The sequence below is a fragment of the Polyergus mexicanus genome, unplaced genomic scaffold (genome assembly GCF_030449975.1).
Source record: "Polyergus mexicanus isolate NDT 795.1 unplaced genomic scaffold, iyPolMexi1.0 SCAF_3, whole genome shotgun sequence".
In the NCBI taxonomy this organism is placed as follows: Eukaryota; Metazoa; Arthropoda; class Insecta; order Hymenoptera; family Formicidae; genus Polyergus; species Polyergus mexicanus.
Genome location: NW_027223323.1, coordinates 3,574,155 through 3,595,885, shown reverse-complemented (window position 1 = coordinate 3,595,885; position 21,731 = coordinate 3,574,155). Strand labels below are relative to the sequence as shown.

Sequence of the window (21,731 nt, the reverse complement as noted above, 5' to 3'; positions counted from 1 at the left end):
GAAACATTTGTTAGACATCTGAGAAGTAGGAAAGAAAGTCGCATGAAATCTACAGTCAAAGAGAAATTAAAGTTTTTATACGATTCGCGGAATTGAAATCTCACGAATTGAAAATCTAACGAATCGAGTGAAACGAGAGACTGTATAATGTAACAATATTATTTTATATCTACGCCATTTTGTTAAATCGTAGTACTTGTATAAAGCTCGTCATTTATAAAGCTTTATAAATGAATGAATTCGTTTTTAGCAGTATTTCGCTTTTATCGCGTCTCGTCGTGACTTATCGAAGCCCATCTTGAGAATACTTAAGAAGAAAAATAATTAATAAAATAATTATTAGAAATAATTATTAAAAATAATTATTACAGATAATTATTAATTATTATTTAAAATATTTATTATTAATAATTATTAAAAATAATTATTAATTATTATTAATAATTAAGAAGCATTATATTGTATTAAGATATTACCTTGGAGAGAAAAAGAGAGAGAAATGTATCGTAACAATTTTAATATATGGAAAAAATTGAAATCAACTTCTTCTCAAACAGATTCAAATTCGTGATACATTGGTTTTCGATTTCTTACTATGTATTAATAAATATTATTATATTTTAATATGGGCAAAATACAAACTATTATAAAATCACGAGCGAGCGCCTTCTTCCGTTTCTCTCCCGTACATTTTTCCAAGTCGGAATTTCAATGAACTGCAGACATACACGCGAAAGCGAAAGAGGATTAAACCACGTGGAACGCCCTCGATCAGGGGGTCTCTTGCACCAACGAGAGAACGAGCTCTCTCTCTTTCTCTCTTTTTCTCTTTCCCCCGGCGCTTTAAATTCTCTTAAATCAATCGGGCTTAAACTGAGTTAAAACGCTATTAAAGAGAGGGTGTTAACCTCTCTCGCTAGTTCACCTGCAATAGCAAACCCTCAGCTTCTCTCTCAACCGTACGCCATCGTTTCCCGTAACGTTTCAATTTGATATGACAAGCTCCATCACTTCCTCCTTGTCTATTACGCCGGCATCGTGAATTGCCGTATATTTCACAGACCCCGATCACTTTGATCGGCGTGTGAGCGAACGTCTCTCTTTTTCTCGAGGTATTGAATGTACTCGGAAGCGCAATGGGATAAGCTACCGTGCCGAGTAATCGCAAGCAACTCTGACTCTAGACGTCACCTCGCATCTACGATTGTGACAGGAAACAAAATGTCGTAAAATATGAAGAAGATATGGGAAATTAATTTTTAAATTAAGACAATACGATAAATTTCACGTAATTATAGAAAAGAAGACAAGTATAAAGGAAACGCAAAGGTTTCGTTTTGATAAATTTATCTATCAATCTTTTTAGCATAAATTAACAAACATCTTCAAATCTCATGTTACTTTACATTAGAAATCTTTTTATTAATTTGTCGGAAAATGAATTTTGTTCTCTTTCATATTTATTGCCTTGTTTTATTGCATATATTTTTCAATTAATGGAACTAGTTTTTGACACTCCCTTTTTTTCATAAAAGAAAGATAATTGGATTTATCTGGCATTTTATTATTTAGGATGCAAATAAATACTCTATAATATTTTTCACGATTGTCTGTCTAAAACGGTTCAAGACGAATCTCCATCCTTTAATCGTTTCTAATGATTGGTTCTTTATGCGCACGTCGCAATTCGAATATGCTCGCGTGTATATCATATGCTACTTTGTGGCAATTGACAGGTTCTTAGATAAAGGCTTTCGATAACATTACGATTGCGGGTAGAGACTCGTGTTTCTCTCTACTTGCTTGCTCACGAAGATCGATTAACGTGTCGTGATCGAAGATAAAAACGACGATATTTCGATGAATTTGACGAAGTAAGTACAGCGTGCATGCGTGTCTTTTTGTACGTTGCAAATATGACGGATTTACTGATGCCGCGAGAGAATTCGTCCTTTTGGCTTTTGAAAATTTTCCGCCGTCGATGCATCATAAAATTTAAACAGCTTCAACAATTTTTAAACTTCTAATAGTCGCATGTCTGTAAAAAATATATGTATAGTTGGTATATTTTACCGAATTATATGAGAGTTCAATAATTGAAATTTTATTCAAAAATTTTTTATTATACGAGACTTATTAAAAAATTGTTTCGATATCTTGGTGGGTTATTTTTGACTTTAAATTTTATCATAAATAGCTATTTTCTATACCAATATTAAGACATCTTGTGTCTTTTATTTTTCGACTCATTTCTTTCAAGATCCTTAGTTTTCTTCCAGCTTTGTATCGCGATAAATGCCGCTTAATCACGCGAGATCTCTATATTCTCGAGAAGATCGTTAGAAATTTTCGAACCATCGGCTATCGCAAGCAATTTACGTTATTTGCAACTGAATTCGGAATTTTAAGCGTAATGCACGGAATCTCGTGTAACGATTTCCACGACCCGTATTTGGCATATCAAGGGATTCTACTTTAGACTAGGTTAATCCGGTTGGTTTACGAGGAATCGAGGCGCAGAGAGAGAGAGAGAGAGAGAGAGAGAGAGAGAGAGAGAGAGAGAAACTTATACATCGAGAAGGCACAAGAAAGAGAGAGCTTCTCTCCCATGTATGTAACGTAGAGCATGCAAAAGAAACGACTATGTATCCGCGCATAAACGTATCCTTTAGCGAAATCTCAGTGTAGTGAATAGTCAATATGTATAAACTGTACGACTGTATAGCACTAGATTTTATTAGCTAGAACAAATTGCCACATTATATTGTATATCCCGATGTTGATTACTAAAATCTTTTCGTAGAAGAAACGAAACTCGATATATTTCAATCGCGATCATATTTATTGAAGGGTTTTATTCGTTTGAAAAATTTGTTTAATGAAACATTGTTTTTCTTAGTAATTGTGTTTACTTGAATTTGTTATGCCTTTAGATTGTGCAAATATTTCGTTGATTTAATTTTAATTTATTTAATTTTACTTTGATTAATTATTTTGCGCTTTTAAATGATCGAAACTCCTACTTATTTACTTTTCTCTAATGAAGTCAGAGATTTTTCTAATTTGACTATACAATATATTACAAAAATCATCATCCCTTTTTCTTCGTAATTTATGATTTGTAAATATATATTGGATCGTACTATAAAGCAAATAAATAAAGTAACTTCAAGATGTGGTGGAAAGCTATGTAACTATCATTCCGATTAAATGCCTTTGGTACGAAATAGAATGCAGCGGTTTCATTTACTCTCATAGACACGGGGCTCTCTAACACGGCTCCTTGAACTGTCAGAGTACCCATGTGTGTGCGTGCCACGTGGAAATTGTTACATTGATGCGATGCGCGCGCGCAGACAGAGAATCCACGCGGAATGCAGATCAAGGTTAAAAAATATATAATACCTGGATGTGCTGTATGTCGGTGTACATTGGTGAAAGTCACGTGATTCGTATGATGCAGAGTTGAACAATGTAAATAAGATAAAATTACGGAATAGCCAAGTTTAATCGCATTTTCTCATATGTTACATGATTTTGAAAAAAAGAGAGAGATATGTATTGTATTTTATGAACCATAAATTCTATTAATAATAAATTATATTATTTTCAACACATAAGCATTTGTAAATAATCGCTTTTGAATATAGTATATATAATTATATTTTTAATTGTGTATTCTTAATTGAATATTTATTATTGGAAACGCTTACTGTGTAATCACGTGTACACATTCGACATTTGACTGGAAACTTAGATGTCTCGAATGGCCTTGTTTGTAGCATACGCAAACTAGGTACGTAGGTAAAGTAGGACATAGAACGCAATTGCAACTTTAATTATTCACTGGCCTGTGAATTTCGCCATTTAAGCCACTAATTTTTCAGGGCTACGATACACACCTGCGCGATACACAAGTTGTAAGTGCATCCTGTATATATTATAGTAAATCGCGTTTAAACTATCCTATCTTAAGTGTGCAAGGCTCGCTCGGGAGTTACCGCAAGAGTTCGTATCGTATGCATTAATCTTTATTGTATAAACTTCGCGTACCTATAATTTCACGTTGCAATTCGCCGCGTGAAGAGGCATAAGTGTAATCATGTCTTACACTTTGTGATACTGCAACATGTGCATTATATGTTTATATGTGTATACGCTATCTTTAAAACGAGATGGATAAGATCGTTTATTTTTCGATATTATATATCATCTATATAAAACTTTCTATTTTTATGCGATAATCAATTTAATTTGAACAGTATATGTATTAGTATCAATAATATTTGATACGTTGTATTGGTTTATATCGCACTACATCTAATTTAAGCTTTTGATTTTAATATTTAATTAATAGCGGTGTATTTTTTGCGTTGACTACATACAATACAGGCGCGCGCTTTTATTAGTGGACATTTCCCAATTTTTTTAACTTTTCTTTCCTAACTTTAACTTTTTCTTTCACAAATTGTCACATTGTCAAAATTCACATAATTTGACAGTTGCAAATAACACGAATGAAGCAAGAAGTCGCAGCGCACAAGCGAGACAGCCAATCAGCATCGCGGAAAAGAGGCTTCGATGCTTCGATATATTTGAGTTCGAGGTTTCATGCCTTTTTTAGAAAGGGAAATAAAATAAATATATAACTATTTGCTATTGCAAAAGAATTTGTTATATTAAAACATAAAAAAGGAAAAAGTTTTCTCGATTAAATTATCTTTAATATAGAAAAAATGCTAACAAAATATTATGGAGAATGCTTTGAATAAATTTTATATACATTATTTCATTTTAATATATATTTTTTTCCAGAATATATTCATCTTAATATTTTCATTTGGTTGTATAGCTCGTACACATAGCTTATTTTTTCACGATTGTGTTGACACGTAGCGTACAGATCTTTTAACGTAAAATTTCAACGATTAATTATTACCGCCATTGTATCGCGATTTAACTAGCTATATTAAATACTGCTCGATGAAGATCATTAATTTCGAATGACCTCGGCAATGATTTTCATTTCTCATGAGGGACAAACGAGTGGCCATTGCGAGTGCATCCATCCCGCGGGTAAAAAATCCGCGTATAGAAATCCGCACCCACGCGCGATCTCACAAACGTCAGTACGTGTACTGGATGCTCCGGTAGACTCCATACTATGTATGTGTGTGTGTGTGTGTGTGTGTGTGTGTGTGTGTGTGTGTGTGTGTGTGTGTGTGTGTGTGTGTACACAAGTTGAGTGTATGTATATATTATATATACGAGCCGAGTGCGCTTCGTACTGGTATATATGCGAGTGATGCACGTGGATGTGTATATATATATGTGTGTATTGGGAGAGAGACCTGGCAACTGGACTCCCCCCGGGGGCCTACATAAATCAGAAACTCAGGTTCAGGCCTAGCCCGAAGCACGGCCAAGCCAGAAATTTAGATGCACCGGGTGTCCCCGAAGTAATTTCTCCGCGAAGAGAGTGAGAGGCCCGTGGAATTGGAAATTAGGGCGGGACCTCGGCGTTTGCTGGAGTTTCGGACGATAATTTTAACGCGCGTTCGTCGCCGGCTGTAAATCAACCAAAAGGGTTATATTCGATAGAATCCCATGCGATGGATGCTGCACATTTTTTTATTACACGATATAGACCTCACTATTTGCAACGGAATAGATAAATATCGCTAGTTGGATGCCAAATTATAGCAAGTATTGATCCTTTGATATTATTAATTATATTAATATATATATATATATTTTTTTAATATTTAATATTTATTTTAATATTTATTTCAATAAAGAAGACAAAAAGACTTTACTTATTCTAGTATTATATATAAATTAATGTAAACGTTACTCTCTCAACCAAATATTTTGAAAGCGATGATCTCTCTCTCTCTCTCTCTCTCTCTCTCTCTCTCTCTCTCTCTTTTCATATCATATTTTACTACACTCTTTAAAAGGGAAAAGATATACAAAATGTCATCATACAATGTTTTCGTAAAACCAATTTCTGATAAAATCACAATTAAATTCATGAGAAAAGGAAAAGTGAAATAAATTGTTTGATTTAAAAAAAAAATATTAATGCTCTAAATCATTGATTATCGACTACATTATTTCCTAGCGAGATCCTATGCGACAGATATCTCGTGCAACGAGATGTATAAACGAGTTCCGCGAACGGGTAACATTCGAAAGATAAACACATAGTAGACACGTGCATTCGCGGAATATATCCCATGTCGAAAGAAACGACAGGCGCATTCTACGTTTTGCCATAATGCACGGCTGCCGCATTCTCGCCGTCTATCCTCTCGACAGCGGATACCGTTACATTATCATCGAGATAAATATGCCTATAAATTTAATTGTCTTGGCTCGTGATTTTATTGTCCCATCGCGAATCTTGATCCCTAGAATATCTATTGGACAAATTTTTATTTTATTTTAATTTTTATTCTCTGTTATAATTGTCATATATTGGTGTAAGAAAGTTTTAGGATCGATTAAAGCTTTCGCTGGAAGTTTATTTGTTAAAAAAACCGCGTGTTCATCCTAGAGTTTCTCTATCTTTGAGAAGTTAAATTGACTCTCAATGTGCTAAATTTTTCGATAGACAATATTGATTTATCGAATACTTTTGCCATTTTCAATAATAAAATTATCGAGATATTTTCAATGTCAATGAAATTGACAGTTCGAGCGTACGATAGTTTTAGCTTTATTCAAAGTAAATTTCCAGTCGAACATTATTATTTTATATCTTTACCTCTTTCTATTTACGTTCGTAAATGCGTATTCGATAAAATCAAGTAAAAAAAGAAATGTGAACATATAAAAAATAAAAAACAAATTATGTAATTTATTCTATTTATTTATTGTTAAGATATAAACTCCCAATACTCACTCATCATTTTTACAAGATGCATGTTTGCTGGATCTATATGCTAGTCATCTTCTTCTTTAAACATTGCGACTATTGCACAGTCAAGCAGTCATTGCACTTTATATGATTATATTGAATTGTATCTATAATATTATTCTTCTGATGATACATCTCTGAGCAAAAACTCGATCATACATTCACTTAGAAGCTCGTGATTCAGCGATTACAATTAAAAATAGACCATCGTATCCCAACATTGTCCCCGAGAACATTCTCGGAGAAAAGCCCGCAAAATTGAAGGGATCCGCTTGACCTTTTTTCGTGATCGCGCGCGACTTTCGATTTCAACTGCGCGCGTGAACGTATCGGAGAGGAGGAACGGATGCGAGGAAAAGGGAAGAGAAAAATAAGAACGGGGTACACCCGGAAGGGCCATCTCATCTTCCGCGAATTTGCCGGGCCACTGACTTCTTCGTCCATTGCATAACGTTCCTCCTGTCGAGAGACGACACCGCCCGTCGAGCTGGATGAGAGCCACTGGATCGTGGTGTACCGGTTGTTCCACTCGTGGAATGCGGCTCGTCGCGCTGTGTGCGTGTTCGCGTCGCTGTGTGCGTGTCGCGCACACACACGGAGTGCTGTAAATGACACCAGTGGCGCCCGCGCTTGAATTACCCATTTCCTTTAATCCATTGGCCATGTCCAATGTCTTATCTTTGGAACAATAATTTTGTTACCAGAGAATAAAGCGATTTTTTTTTTTTTTTTTGCTAGTTACTTGTTTTATTTTCAGATCACGTATATGTTGCAATTGTAAGGACGCAAATCTGAGTCCGTGTGCTATCAACGTTACTGCATATATACTCACATAGATACACGTACGTATAGACGAGCGAAAGGGACGGCTACGCACGCACGTGTGCATCTTTAACGTGTGCCGCGGACACAAATATTGTTATTATTGTTTACGAGTGAAGGTGCATTTCTGCGCGCACGTCGCTCTACGACGCCCGATGTACTCATGTTAAGAAAGTATTGTTTGTATTTCATTGCCTATGCGCGCCCTTGTGTAACTGCAATACCTCAGCCACCGCTGTACCAACTAGTGCGACGATCCTTAATCCTAAATAACAGAGCATATTTTGCCAATGATATAAACGAGAATGTCGAGGCGAATTTCCCGATAAAGGACAAGAATAATTTAGAAAAATTTACCAAACGGGAAGATAGGACTATAAATAAGAAGATTTAACCAAAAAGATTCAATCAGATGCATCAGAAAAAAGAAGAAATATTCTTTGAATATTAGAACCATCTGCATATCTGAATAATAGTTTTAGCAATATCATAATATCAAATATCGCTTTATTTGTCCAGAAATAAAATAGAATTTAACAAAATTTCTATTATATGTATATATACGTATATGTTCCAAATGCAAATAAGACTTTTAAAAACCTAAAGTATTATCAGTAAAAATTAAGTATGATTTTTTTGATCTTTTAAAATACAGAATAGGATAGAATAGAATCTATTAATAGCAAACATTGTTGTAGAAATGTGCAATATGGATTCAAAGTATGTCGAAAATAAAAAATTTAATTAGCCATTGGAAAGATTAAAAAATATAATAGAGCGATCTTGATACGCGAAGAAAAATTTTCCATATAAAATCGTACGATTCCAATATTTCTGCATGCATTATTAATATAAGCCGATTGCGAGATGCTACGATTATACCGCTCGTTCGTAATGCTTACGTAAATTTTCCGGTGCGCATTAATCAACGGTGATGTCGCAATTCTGGCTAGATTTTTTTTTTTTTTTTACCCGACTATACCGCAAGCGTATGCGCCGATAATCGACGATGGAAATTAAATCTTATGTTCCAGTTATAAATTAATCGAATAACATGTCCTCGGGCGCTAAATAAAGGACGTGATTATTCATCCGATCGTAGACTTGGGTAAAAGGTATCGATTGGCGCTATAATCAATGAATCGTGCATGGAATATTCACGAACGCGTTTTGCAGGTTCTAATTAACTTCGTTTGAATTATCACATTTGGCGACATGTTATTTGTCAACAATACGAATATTATGTGTCAGAATTATTGATTATAATATACAATCGATTTTTTCTTTGATGCAAAAATTTTTACGTTCTAGAAGCAACATAAGTATTAGGAATTTTACAATTTTTAATGTGCAGATTTTTTATACTATCTAAATTAAAGAAATGATAATATCTTACATAATTTTAGATATTTCTAGATATTTTTTGCGATATGTAATATGCATTGCTTTCTTTTCATTTGCATGTTCAATTTAATACGAAGAATCTAATTTCTTATTTTCATTTTGTCACATTTTTAGTCAGAATAATTTACGGGGTGTCATTAAAATTATCACATTTTAATCATACTTTAAGATCAATTTTCTCTGCGACAATTTTTACACGAACCAGTAAGCGTACGATGACGGTGTTACTTATACGTAGCTGCTTACAAACAATCGGAGGAAGTCGTATCTCATAAATATTACAGCGGCAAATTCCGACAGTCAGTTGCAGTCACTGTATGCAAATTCAATCGCATCGTTCCGTTGTTCAGTTTTTTGCTGTCGAGTTTCATTCGAGTACCCGATATAAGCAATTCTTACATAGACCAAGATCTCTTTGACAGATTCTGCAATATAAATAAAATGCTACTTTTTTCAAATTTCTTTTTTTTTATTGAATGCTAATTCACCGAATCAGAAATTGAAACAGTATGCGAAATCACATAGAATAATTAACGCGAATTGGACTCTTGATAAACAACAAGCTTTACCAGGTGTACGAGCAAAAAAGCGATATAAAACGAAGGATTTAAAATGATTTCAACGATTCGCCATAAGGACAAGCTTAAAATATAGTTGGATAAAAGGGATAAATATTCGAATGCAGCTTGTGCGACTTTTGACACGCGAGTATTTTGGCAAATTTACGATTTCCTTAACACTCAAAATTCACAAAGCAGACGAAATTTAATTAGCATATTTACACACGCAAGAGGATGTTCGAATTATATATAAACGCTTTGGTTTTTAAAGAAACTTTTCACCGTGAATTTTTTATATACCCTTTTGTTTCAAGAGATATTTGCTATTAAAAAATGATACTGACATTTATTTAAAATATTAAAAAATATATTTTCCATTGAAATATATTATACATAAAAATATATTCACTACAAAATAGCAATATACGTATATAGAGAGAAATATATTATCTTTGTTTTTAAAATTATGTATATTCCTTAATATCAAATTATTATTTTAACAATAAAAAGAATTGAATTTATAAGATATGTATACACAATTAAATATTTGATAATATAAATGATATAAGATCAGTATGTATATATGTATATATATACGTATAAGATACATTAGTCGGAAATAAACACAATACATTAACATTGGTTGTAAATTAAATTGTTAAAATGTTTTAACTGACCTTTTCTTTCGAGAAGTTATCCGAATAAAAAATTTTTAATTAACATATTGCATTTTGCACCTGTCGAAATTTAAGGCAGCTGATGCATCGTCTTTGGGAGAGATACAATATTCTATTATAAGTCTGTAATCTTTACGAGATCCTCGAAATAGTTGATTTTTTAAGTCGAATCAAACAAAACTTTTACAACTAAAATAATATATAAATGTCAAGATAAGAAAAGGCACCCTCTTGGTTCTGAAGCAAATAATCAGTGATAAATATATTTTCGATACGCGCGTGTATGTCGAGCTATAAAAGTATCGAAGAGATTTATTCATTGCCGACATTTATCTCTTGTGACCACTGGGTGACGACCAGATTTGAGATAAACGATATACGATCTCGCTTATCGCTCCCACACGATTCTTGTAATTGCGACATTTGTCAACTACTGCGATTGTGAGTTATATTATAATATCAAGTTCTCTGTATCGTACATTACAATTTTTTACGATATATGATGGAGAGCACGAAATATACATACACATCTGTAATAAAAAAAAAAAAATCTCATATTACATTACAGTGATACGTTAAATCACTCGCTCTATACTCGATGATCTGTTTTACATTATGAAAATCTATATACACATGTGCAATTTTCCTTAATGTTTCTAATCATTCCGATGTGTCCACTGTTTCAGCAGCATCCTGCCGAACACGTGATAGCGTGGCGGATGCACGGCCAAAGAGGCAGATGTGCCCGTTGACAATGGCGGCGGGAACGTGCCAATTCGCCTGAGGAGACAGACATCCGCAGAAATCCGTAAGGTAAGTGCTCTCTGATTTTCCCTATACATACATATTTTGAACCATCACTTGCGCGAGATCGGATTCGCGTCGTTATTAAGATTTCAAGAGATACGAGAAATAAATTAAGCGGATAAGAGAGCGGTCGGAAACCGGTGAAACGGGCTCCGAGATAAATCGCGTGGCGGAAGACGAAGACCTACAAGAGATAAGGATGAAGAAGAAGGAAAGGGGAGAGGGGCAAGCAGGTCTCGTTTTTCAGGATCGTTCGGCGAGTCGGAGTCGCTTCTATCCTCTATCCCGATAGTTTCCAATAGCGAATGAAGATAAGCGCAGTAGTGCCTTCGCGAAGACACCGATCTCGACGAAAAAGAGAGAAAAAGAGAGAGAGAGGTGCATACTCGGCTTCCGCGATTAAGATGTGCGACGAGACACTCATGAATTTCATCCCGATACATATCTAATTCGGTATTGTCGCCGTCGATAATCTGCTCGCTCTTTTTTCGCGAGGAGCGCGTTAGCTCAAATGGAGACATTAATCCTTAGGCATGGAAAAAGATATACGGAGATTTATTAATGATACCATAATTATCTTTTTCTCCCAAATATATTTATAGATTTAACAATTAATTTTCGAATGAAGGACAGCATATAAAAGACACATTTTCATTTAGTTTTAGTATATATATATATATATTTTTTTTTTATTTCTTCTTAAAAAGAAATAATCAGAAAAAAAATTGCTCTGACTAAAGTAATTCGATAGCGATTATTTAACAGTTAATGATTTTTTCATGGTTACGTATCTCAGATAATAATCATTATTTACACGAATCTCTTAAATACTAACATTCAGTTCTTACGTCACATTGAATGAGTAGGAATATCGATAATGTGAACGTTTTACCGCTTGATCGAGTTGCTTGCTTTTACATCCGCACGAGTGCATTCGATGAAAACATCGTGATACAAGAACGTCATATTTAATCGCACAACAGCCATATACCCTTTCGCCGAAGTTTAAGTGTGTAAGCAACTTTTACGATAGAATCTGGTATTATATTGCAACACTTAATACTATTTTTATAGCGACGACGATCAGCGAGCACAAAGTCTAATAGACTGCGTCAAAGCCATAAAAATAAAAAAAATAAAAAAAAATTGTTATTTTCCGCGGTTTGAATATATCGCGAAGCTGCCGGATCTATCGGTATTATACTGCTTTGTCGTTGTTGTGAATGTATATTCATATAAATAATAATTGATCATTGTATCTCGACACATACGGCATGAGAAATTACGTTGACGCAGTCCTTTGTTGGATTCGCGCAAAACACGGGTAAAGCTGATAATTCACATATTAAATTAAGCGAGAGAATGTTTTTCTTAGATATATATGCGTCGAGAAGATAAATTGCATTAAATCGAGTAATTATTAATACTCCCGTTCTCGAAAGTAGATGATATTAATTAAAGTAAGATGTATAGTTTATTATATATTTTATTTTTTGCACATATTTATATAAAGTTGAATTGTATCGATTCGGATAATATTTATCGGCGTGATAATATAATGTAATTAATTGTATCTTTTTTCATTCGAAACTGATTCGTAATTTTGAATTTAATTTGGATGAAATAACATTTTTTCATCAAATATTTTTATATATAGGCAGTTAATAATTACCCTTTATTTTAATTAAATATATACAATTATATATTAAATTATTACTATTAAATTAATATCAACACGAATATAATTAAATTGGTGAATGGGAAAAACGTCGTCTTATTTAAATGCGTCTGAGATCTATTTAATCTTAGTGCGATATAAAAATTTCAAGAGAATTTTCTGGGTGCACCTCCGTGGCCCTTCGACCATCGACCATTGAGGGTAACCTTCCACGGTATGCATGGGCCTCGTTTATCGCGAGGCCGTAACTTATGCGTCACCCGTTATCTGGATGCGCTTATTATGCATGTTATCGTCTCCCCCTTCGACGAGGGGAGAGCCATAAATTTAATAGTCCCCAGTGTGTAGAAGAGACCTCCTTCGGTATGAAAATCCGAATCGACCCTCCGGGACCCGATTCCTGGTTCACTCGCTTTTCTCTCTCTTGATTTTCATAATAATTTCCAAACTCACACATATGACATAAATATTTGTCAATATTTATGCATAATGTACATATTTTGCAGAAAAGAAGGATATAATTCGAATATATGTATGCATTTAATTAGCCACTGTATGAATTTTATTATTAATCTCATTCACTATGTGTTTCATTTTCTCAGACAATATTTTCGAGATATACACTTTATCTAATCTAGATACATTAACTTAATTTAATGTTAAACAATTTTGGTCGCTAAGAATAATTATTAGGTAATTAAAAATAATTAACAATAATTTTTCACGATGAATGAAAATGTTTTAAGCGATCAGTATAACGGGTTCGTCAACAGAACTATATTTTTATCATGTTTCATTATTTATATCGGGAGGGGGGGGGGGGGCAATTGCAGCCTCCGCAACAGACAGTGGAAAATTTCGCGTCGATCGCGACTCGTATCGTGAAATGAAAAGCAGATAAATTGTTGCGAACAGCAGCAGCGGGCGCAATGTTTACGCGGAATACGAGGAAGCGAAATAAGAAATCGACCGAGAAATCAAATCTTCCGTCGCGATAACGACGACGCCGGGCAACGACGTTGACATCATCTGTCAGATCGTTTTATCGTTGACGGAATACTCGACTATTGCGAGTGCGATGGCGGCCGATTTTTCACTGCCTGGCGCACTTCCGGCTCGGTAATCGTCATTTTTCAACCCTTTAATGTTTTTTTTTTAATTGATGCGTTTCGCTCTACTTTGCAATTAACTCAAATTAATCTCTAGATATATTATATAAATATTTTAATGAAAGATGCATACATTTAGTATCACATGTATGGTGATTTAATCTATTTCTGAATACTTTAGATTTAAAATGTCCTGCCAGTCAGGCTTTTTGATGAATATGAAATTATGAAAATTTCTCTTTATTACAAATGACACTATAACAAATTTTTTAGCTATAGATAAAAAAGAGGAATTTTTTAAAAATTAAGCTTTGGATGTTAATACGTGCAAATAGGTAAACGTTATACTTCGTACAATTTTAAATGTGTTTTACGCTTTAACATAAAATATTTTAATTAATATTTTAATTTTGTATTAAAATATTTAAAAATTAATTATGTAGAGATATTAAAATTGAATATTAGAAAATTTCAAAAAAGTTAGAAAGAATGTGAGTATTTGTAAATGACAGACATTACTGTATTACCTGGAACATTCTGTATAACAAGATAAAACACTAGAATGTGTAACAAAATTGTTTTTTTGCAAATCACATATTGTATTATACGTCATAAATAGATACTGATTGGCCAATAAAACCGCACCGATCGACCCACGTACATCGATAATGAATATACGTGCGTTTTTCTAATTATCTGCGCTTAAATCGAACTCGCTTAATATATCTTCCTCATCCTTTTTTACCATCTATATGACATATAAATGATTTTCCACACGAATTAGACTTGAAACATATAAATGATACAATTTTTCAATCAGTAATTTTACTTACATATTGCTCATATCGAAAAGCTTTTCTCGATTTTATGAGTAAAAAAAGAAAAATACATAGACTATATAATAAGCGGTAAGCAAAATTAAAAACTTACGAAATATTTTAATGGTATTTTTATGGTAACACACATATGAAGAATCGATATATTAATTTTCTATTTACACTTTCGATCGTTTGAACAAATCAATTGCAATAATCCTGCATAGAAATCGCTCGTCCTCCATTGTGAAAAGGAATGCAAGTGATCAATAAACGTAAGAAAGACAGGGGTCCATTGATGCTGAGACATGCGCCCACCGACGAAAAAGAGAATTTGCCGGATCGACGCCAGGTCGAACGGATAAAGGCATTTATTGTCAATTGTTCTTTCAGTAGACCGAGAGATAAAAACACAACGAGCGATTTCCGCTAATCGGACACTGGCGAACGACGCCAGGTTTCTCGCAATTTTGAGCATGAGTGAGTTTCTGAATCATTTGATCAATTTTAAACGCGATAAACGTTAAATTTGGAATTTTAAACATGCATGAAACGCAGTTGCATGATACTAGTAATCTGTTATTGTCAATATATATTATCCCTTACATAAATTAATAGGATAGGGAAACAATCTGTAATATTTTACAATTAAGAAGAATAATCAATATGAAAAAAATAAACATCAATATATATATGTACCATTGATGAAAATATATTTATAATTGTTAGTACTTTCTACATCTACATCTTTCAATTTTCTCCTTCAATTTGATCGAAACGAGATTATGAAAATGGCTTCTCATTCTATGTATTGTATGTAAAGAGAGAGAGAGAGAGAGAGAGAGAGAGAGAAATGTTATTAATTTTTTTCTAATTTTACACACACACACATTATACACATACACATTTTATACGCACAATGACATTTAATAGATATTTTTGCCGAATGACAATTTTTGCATAAGACCATCGTATCCGATCTTCGTTCATGCACGCTTAGTGATTAATTAACCGGCTTAATTAGACGCCTAATTACTACCAGATACGGATCTCCATCGGGACAATCAAGCTCGAGGATCGCGAGCGAGACAACATGTATACGTATTATATTGCGAGATACAATATAAAGGGATCTCTCGATTACATCCCCAGTTACATCTTTGTATTTCAAGACACAGGAGAGGACGCCATTTTAACGCGCATTAGACTTTTCACAAACATTGTCATGAGCGATCATCATTCACCCTAATAAACCCAAAATTTTCGCACGATCAACACTGATTTTGCCTGATTGCGAAGAACATGTGCGTTTAAACTTGAAGCGATTTTAAAATTCTTTTTAGCCTGATCTTTTTTCAATGTAAAATTTATTAATAGAGATATGTAGGATGATACGTGAGAATTCTCGTTCTTAATTTTAATGATAGATTAATCTCGTCAATCTTGACAATAGTAGCTTTAATCGTTATATGATTGGGAATTTATAAGCCCCTTGTTCATTTATACCAAACTACACATATGCATATTATTGATCAATAGAATCTAACATTTAGAAAAAATATTTTCGCGATACAAACTCCACCTTTGTTGATAGAATCGTCGGCCATTAAAATATCGGCACTGCGTGAAAGATAATTTTGAAAAAAGTGCATACGTTAAAGATTATGGCCCTTTTACATGCTTAAATAAATAACAACTTGACGATCGCGCAAGCATAATTACGCTCATGTATATATGGTACACGCGTACGAGCAGTACGTGCGTGCATGCGTGCGTAAAATAAATTTATAAAAATAATCCATTTGTACAAGTTTATAAATCTGTTAGAGTTAGTTAAATTTTGATCGAACAGAGTTTATTGATTCAAAGTTAAAAGGAGATGAAGATGCATTAGTGAAAAAATGCAAGTTCTCTCAGATGAATTAGTTCTCCATCGAATGCTGATCGATGAAAAGCATCGTGAATTACCAGCGATACGCTAACTCACCCTCGCGGATTCACTCCACTCTCCCTGCTTTCGATAGCGTTGCATTATGAAATAGCGTGCAACGAAGTTGCGCGGCGTTGCACACCGCCATTATCGCTAATTCCTTAAGTGAGCGATGCCTCGTTCGATCGAGGCTTTTTCGTTGGTCCTTTTGGAGAGTCTTGAAGAACCGGCCTCGTGAACGCCGATACGCGGTTATTAAAGGTCGATCTACTCTCGGCTCACCGATTTCCCCTCGTTCCTCCTTCTCTCCGAAGTGTCCGTCCGTTGCCAATTAATTCGAATTCCCGGCTTTAATCACTTCCTTTTCCCCGCTCTCTTGATCAAAAGGGAAACTACTCAGCTCCCGCTACGATTTATTTCTCGCCTTCGTTTCCATCGATTTAATTGATCTCAGTCTCTTTATTCCTTTTGATTGAGATATATTTTGCAGGTATCGATATATTTTTAATTGATAATCGGAGAGTCAGCTTTTTTTTTTTTTTTTTTTTTTTTTTTTTTTTTTTTTTTTTTTTTTAAATATATATATGAAGTATATATACAAAATATAACTACACATGTATGATAAAAGCTTTTGTGTTTGATTCAGAAACATTAAAATAGTTTTATACAGAATTATTATTATTTTTCTTTTCGCGCAGCTTAAAAATAGACAAGATTGATTTGCATAAAGGAATAATGCAAATCAAAATTATGTTTCCTTTTTTAATTCCGTGTCGACGAGAACATCGCGAAGAAATCCCGAGGGATCCTCGGGATTCCGTCGACGATTGATACTGAATACGCAGAGCCCCGCCGCCCCATGGCCTCTCTTAGAAAGACCAATAATTAAGGTAATGGCTACTTTTCAAGTGGATTTCCGTGTGGCTCGATCTGAGCGGCCTCCTCCCGACTGGCCGATTACGGTCACGAAGGGGTTCGCCGTTTTGCCCCTCGTCTCTCTTTCTCTCTTTCTCGGAGCTCCTCTGTCTTCTCCTCGCTTCCTTTGTGTCCCGGGCGGGAATCGCTTCCAACCTCTTCGCCCATCTCTCTCCCTCTCTCCTTCAATAATTGCATATACTCATCGCTGATTTTCGATCGATATCGCCGTAATTTTCTTCTGTCGCGTCGGCGATTCTCTCTCTTTCCCTTTTTTGTAAATCACAATTTCGCTATTAAATTCGACGCGGATGAAATAATATTGCTGAAGAAATTTGAGAAGGTATACATTTACAATTATTTATAAATGGATCGAATATCAATGAATCTATTTTTTAGTTATATTTATTTTTTTTTTTCTCATTTATAAAATAGGAAATTAAAATATGTTATCCAAGCAATATGAGAAAAGAATTTCAATATTGCCTATACGTCAACTGATATCAATTGATATCGACGTGTTAATTACTGAAAACAAATTCTATCTTCCGATCAGGGTTGGTTACTTGTAACGTCGTTACCGTTACGGTTACTTTTTTTCGATAACGATCGTTACTTTTTTCCGTTTGTAACGGTAACGGTAACGTCGTTACATATTTACAGTAACGGTAACGAATTAGCCGTTACTTTCATCGTTATTTTTTGGTTCTTTATTATCTTATATCTATTCACTAGATGTATTTTTTGAAAAATATTTTGTAGCCTTCTATCATAGGCTGCATTCCGATAGTCACTGCCAGTACTGAAAATCTATAGTAACGTAAATTATAGATTTTACAATACTGATAGTGAATATTGGAATACGCTCTTAATAATATCAATATTTCTCTTATCAATATTTAAAAACAATGTTCGATAAAAAATTTTCGACAAATTTGAAATCTGTAAATTACAATTTAAATTCCTATAAAGACAAGTGTATTAAAAAGTAAAGATATTAACATAAAAAATTAGAATCATTAAATAAGTTTAATATAAAAAACGCTTGCTATATGGAGACTAATTTAGAGTTTTTAATTGTAACATAGATTATATTACATTTAATATTGATTATTAAATAATTTTTTAATCTAATAGCTTATTTTAGCATCACAAAAAACAAAAACATAACGAAAAAATAACGAATCGTTACTTTCCAAGTAACGGTAACGGTAACGCGTTACTTTTATAGAGTAACGTTCCCAACTCTGCTCTCGATATCATAAATTGTATAAATAGTATAAGTTATAGTCAAGAGTTTATTGCACTTGAAAAAATATAAACTATATTTATACATTATATTTATACTTAATTATTCGCGTTTAATATAAATTTCACTGATATTTTATGATATTTTAGCAAGTTAAGTAAAAGATTGGGAGAGCGAATTATAAAGAAAGATTATAAGTTGTTTTCGAATACTTGTAGAATAATTGCGAGGTTAATCTTCACTTTCGGGCTAAAAATAATTACTATTCTTGCGTGTGTGTGTGTGCGTATCTGTAAAACCCGATAAAATTCTTTAACTGAATGAAAAAATGAAAAAACGAAAAAAAAAATTTGTGATAACTGGCCTGACATATTGCAAGCTCGTCATGAAATCGATATTTATGCGACTTTTTGCTGCGAAGTTGTTAACATCGAATCGAATAGCTTAGAGAGTCATCCAATTGTTTTAACGGAAATTATATATCCCGATTCTAGGCATACACCGCGGTTTTCTTATCTCTGTTCCAGATACTCGCGTGAAGATATTTATGTACGACGCTATCTGAATGACTTTGCTTTCTCGAATTTTATATCGCTCTTATTTACATGCACATGTATGTATTATCTTCGAATGGCGTTAAATAAAAACGCGACGTTAAATCAGTCGGGACGTTCAAAATAAGCGCTTGTCTTGGCGCTAATAATTTACATACTGTTTCGTTTTCCGTGGTTGTTGGTGTTTATTTTTGAAAAGATCGATTGCTTACGAACGTAATCAATAAAATGAAAAATTAAGAAATACGTGAAGATTAGGAAAAGGGAACATTGGATAATATATCTTTTAATTTTGGAGTAAGAAAAGAAAGGAAAATATGTTTTTGTACAAATTTTAGGGTTTCTTTATATAATATGATAGTTTATAGAAACTACTTATTTATATAGTTATAATCAATTATACGAGAGAAAGAGAAAAGAAGAGAGAGAGAGAGAGAGAGAGAGAAAGAGAATTTATAATTTATTATTCATTAATAAATTATATAATTATATGTTTAAATAAATTTCTGAATTTATATAATATAGTATAGGTAGTGTAATAAGTTTACAAAATAAGAATTATAAAATACCTAAAAAATATAAAATATAATATAAGAGAAATAAATGTATGTATTAGCACTATTTAATGAATGAAATAGCAGAATGTAGAAAAAGTTTAATAAAATTTGCGAAAGTAAACGTTTTATCGTATCGGGGTGCATCTCAGTTGATGTATCATATATTGAAAACAAACGTCGAGAAAATAAAATATAGGAGAGAGATGGACGGAGACGAAGATGGCAACGACGATAGAGACGACGCAGAAAATCTACCGTCGCGGCCGGCAATCTAGTACAATGGATTTTGAAGAGTATAATTTTCGTCGGCACACATAACAATAGCCATCTACCTATCTACCTACCTACCGCGCCGTATAATCTCATCGTCCGCGCAGTTCTAATTTTCCGCGCGTCATGGGAATTCTCGCTCTCGCGCAACTTGACGAGCATGTGCACGAGATCCCTCGTCTTCGTTAGAGTCGTTTTATTTTATTTTATTTTATTTTATATCTTTTCTGCTCATCTTCAGCGGTTCGAATCTTAATAAATTTTGCTGTTTAGCGAAATGAGACAACGATTAATTTTATATTTAGTTACACATGAAATAGCGAAAAAAGCCACGGAATATTTTTTTTTTTTTTTTTTTTGTAATGTCAAATCCAAAATATATAAAAGTTATCATTTGCGTGTGATAGTTAATAAAGATCATTATCTTAAGCGATATCAATCATATACTAAAAAAAAAGAAAATTGTTTAATATAGAAAATTATTTTCCGATATATCTTTATGTCATCAAGTAAATATACTTATGTAACTTATATCGCATTTCAGAGAATTGAAGTATATATTATTATATACAATATAAAATAAAATTAATATAAGTTTGCATTTTTTATATGATTTTATTGCAGCAATATATATATATATATATATATATTGTATTATATTACTAGGCTGTCAGTGTCTAGCTCACGACGATATTTAATTTTTTGAGAGAAAATATTATACATCGTCCGATATTCACTATATCACATTGAAATATGAATTTAATATACAAAACTCGGGACAAAAAATAATTGAATATACTCCTGCCTGTTGCGCATTTCAAATCCTTCCAAACATCCCGTATATCCGAGACACGCTCGAAATCCGCGATAAATTCAATTTGCGCTTTTACGCGAAGAACGCGCGCGGCCGGCATAATCGGCAACGACGCGTACCAAGTTTTAAAAGCCGTTCGAGAGAGTTAATACTTTCCCTCCCTTCCTCTCACGATCAAAGAAATATTGCTCGACGTCGTGGCGAGACAGGGCAGGGTGAGAGCGCGGTCCTCTTAATCGTCGTTCAAATCGATCCCCGTCGTAAATCGTCCGGGATCGATCCGGGAACGAGGGGGCGTGCCGGCGGAAGAGCGTTCCGCTTCTTCTCGGTCCATTCGACACCGATATCCATACGGTATCATATCGGACCGGTATCGTATCGGTGCCGCGATTCGTTCCAGGGGTGGATCGCGGATGATTCGCGCGCGAGATCACGCCTTGATCTCATGTAAAGGCATTTTTTTTTCGCGATCCGCCCTCCTGTCCGTTCGTCTGTGAAATCTCGTCGATAACGTTTGCTACGCGTCTAACCCCGTGTTGAGATCGTATCGCGTCCTCGAGCCTGGCCTCCTGCTCCCCCATTCTTCGAACTTCTATGAGGGTGGTTGATGGCACGGGGTGGAGATCCGATGATTCTTCAAGTCCCGAT

At 33.9% G+C, this 21,731-nt stretch overlaps 1 protein-coding gene across 2 annotated transcripts in view; it reads left to right on the top strand.

The window, feature by feature from the left end:
- Ntan1 (N-terminal amidohydrolase 1) overlaps window positions 1-21,731 on the top strand; it is a 44,817-nt gene that overhangs the window by 11,189 nt on the left and 11,897 nt on the right. The window contains exon 2 of one of the 2 annotated variants that reach the window (XM_070316428.1): window positions 11,075-11,198. The gene's annotated coding sequence lies outside the window, so the exon portion shown is untranslated. Of the gene's footprint in view, window positions 1-11,071; window positions 11,199-21,731 lie in introns of both variants that reach the window. The other variant, XM_070316429.1, reaches the window with a different exon arrangement.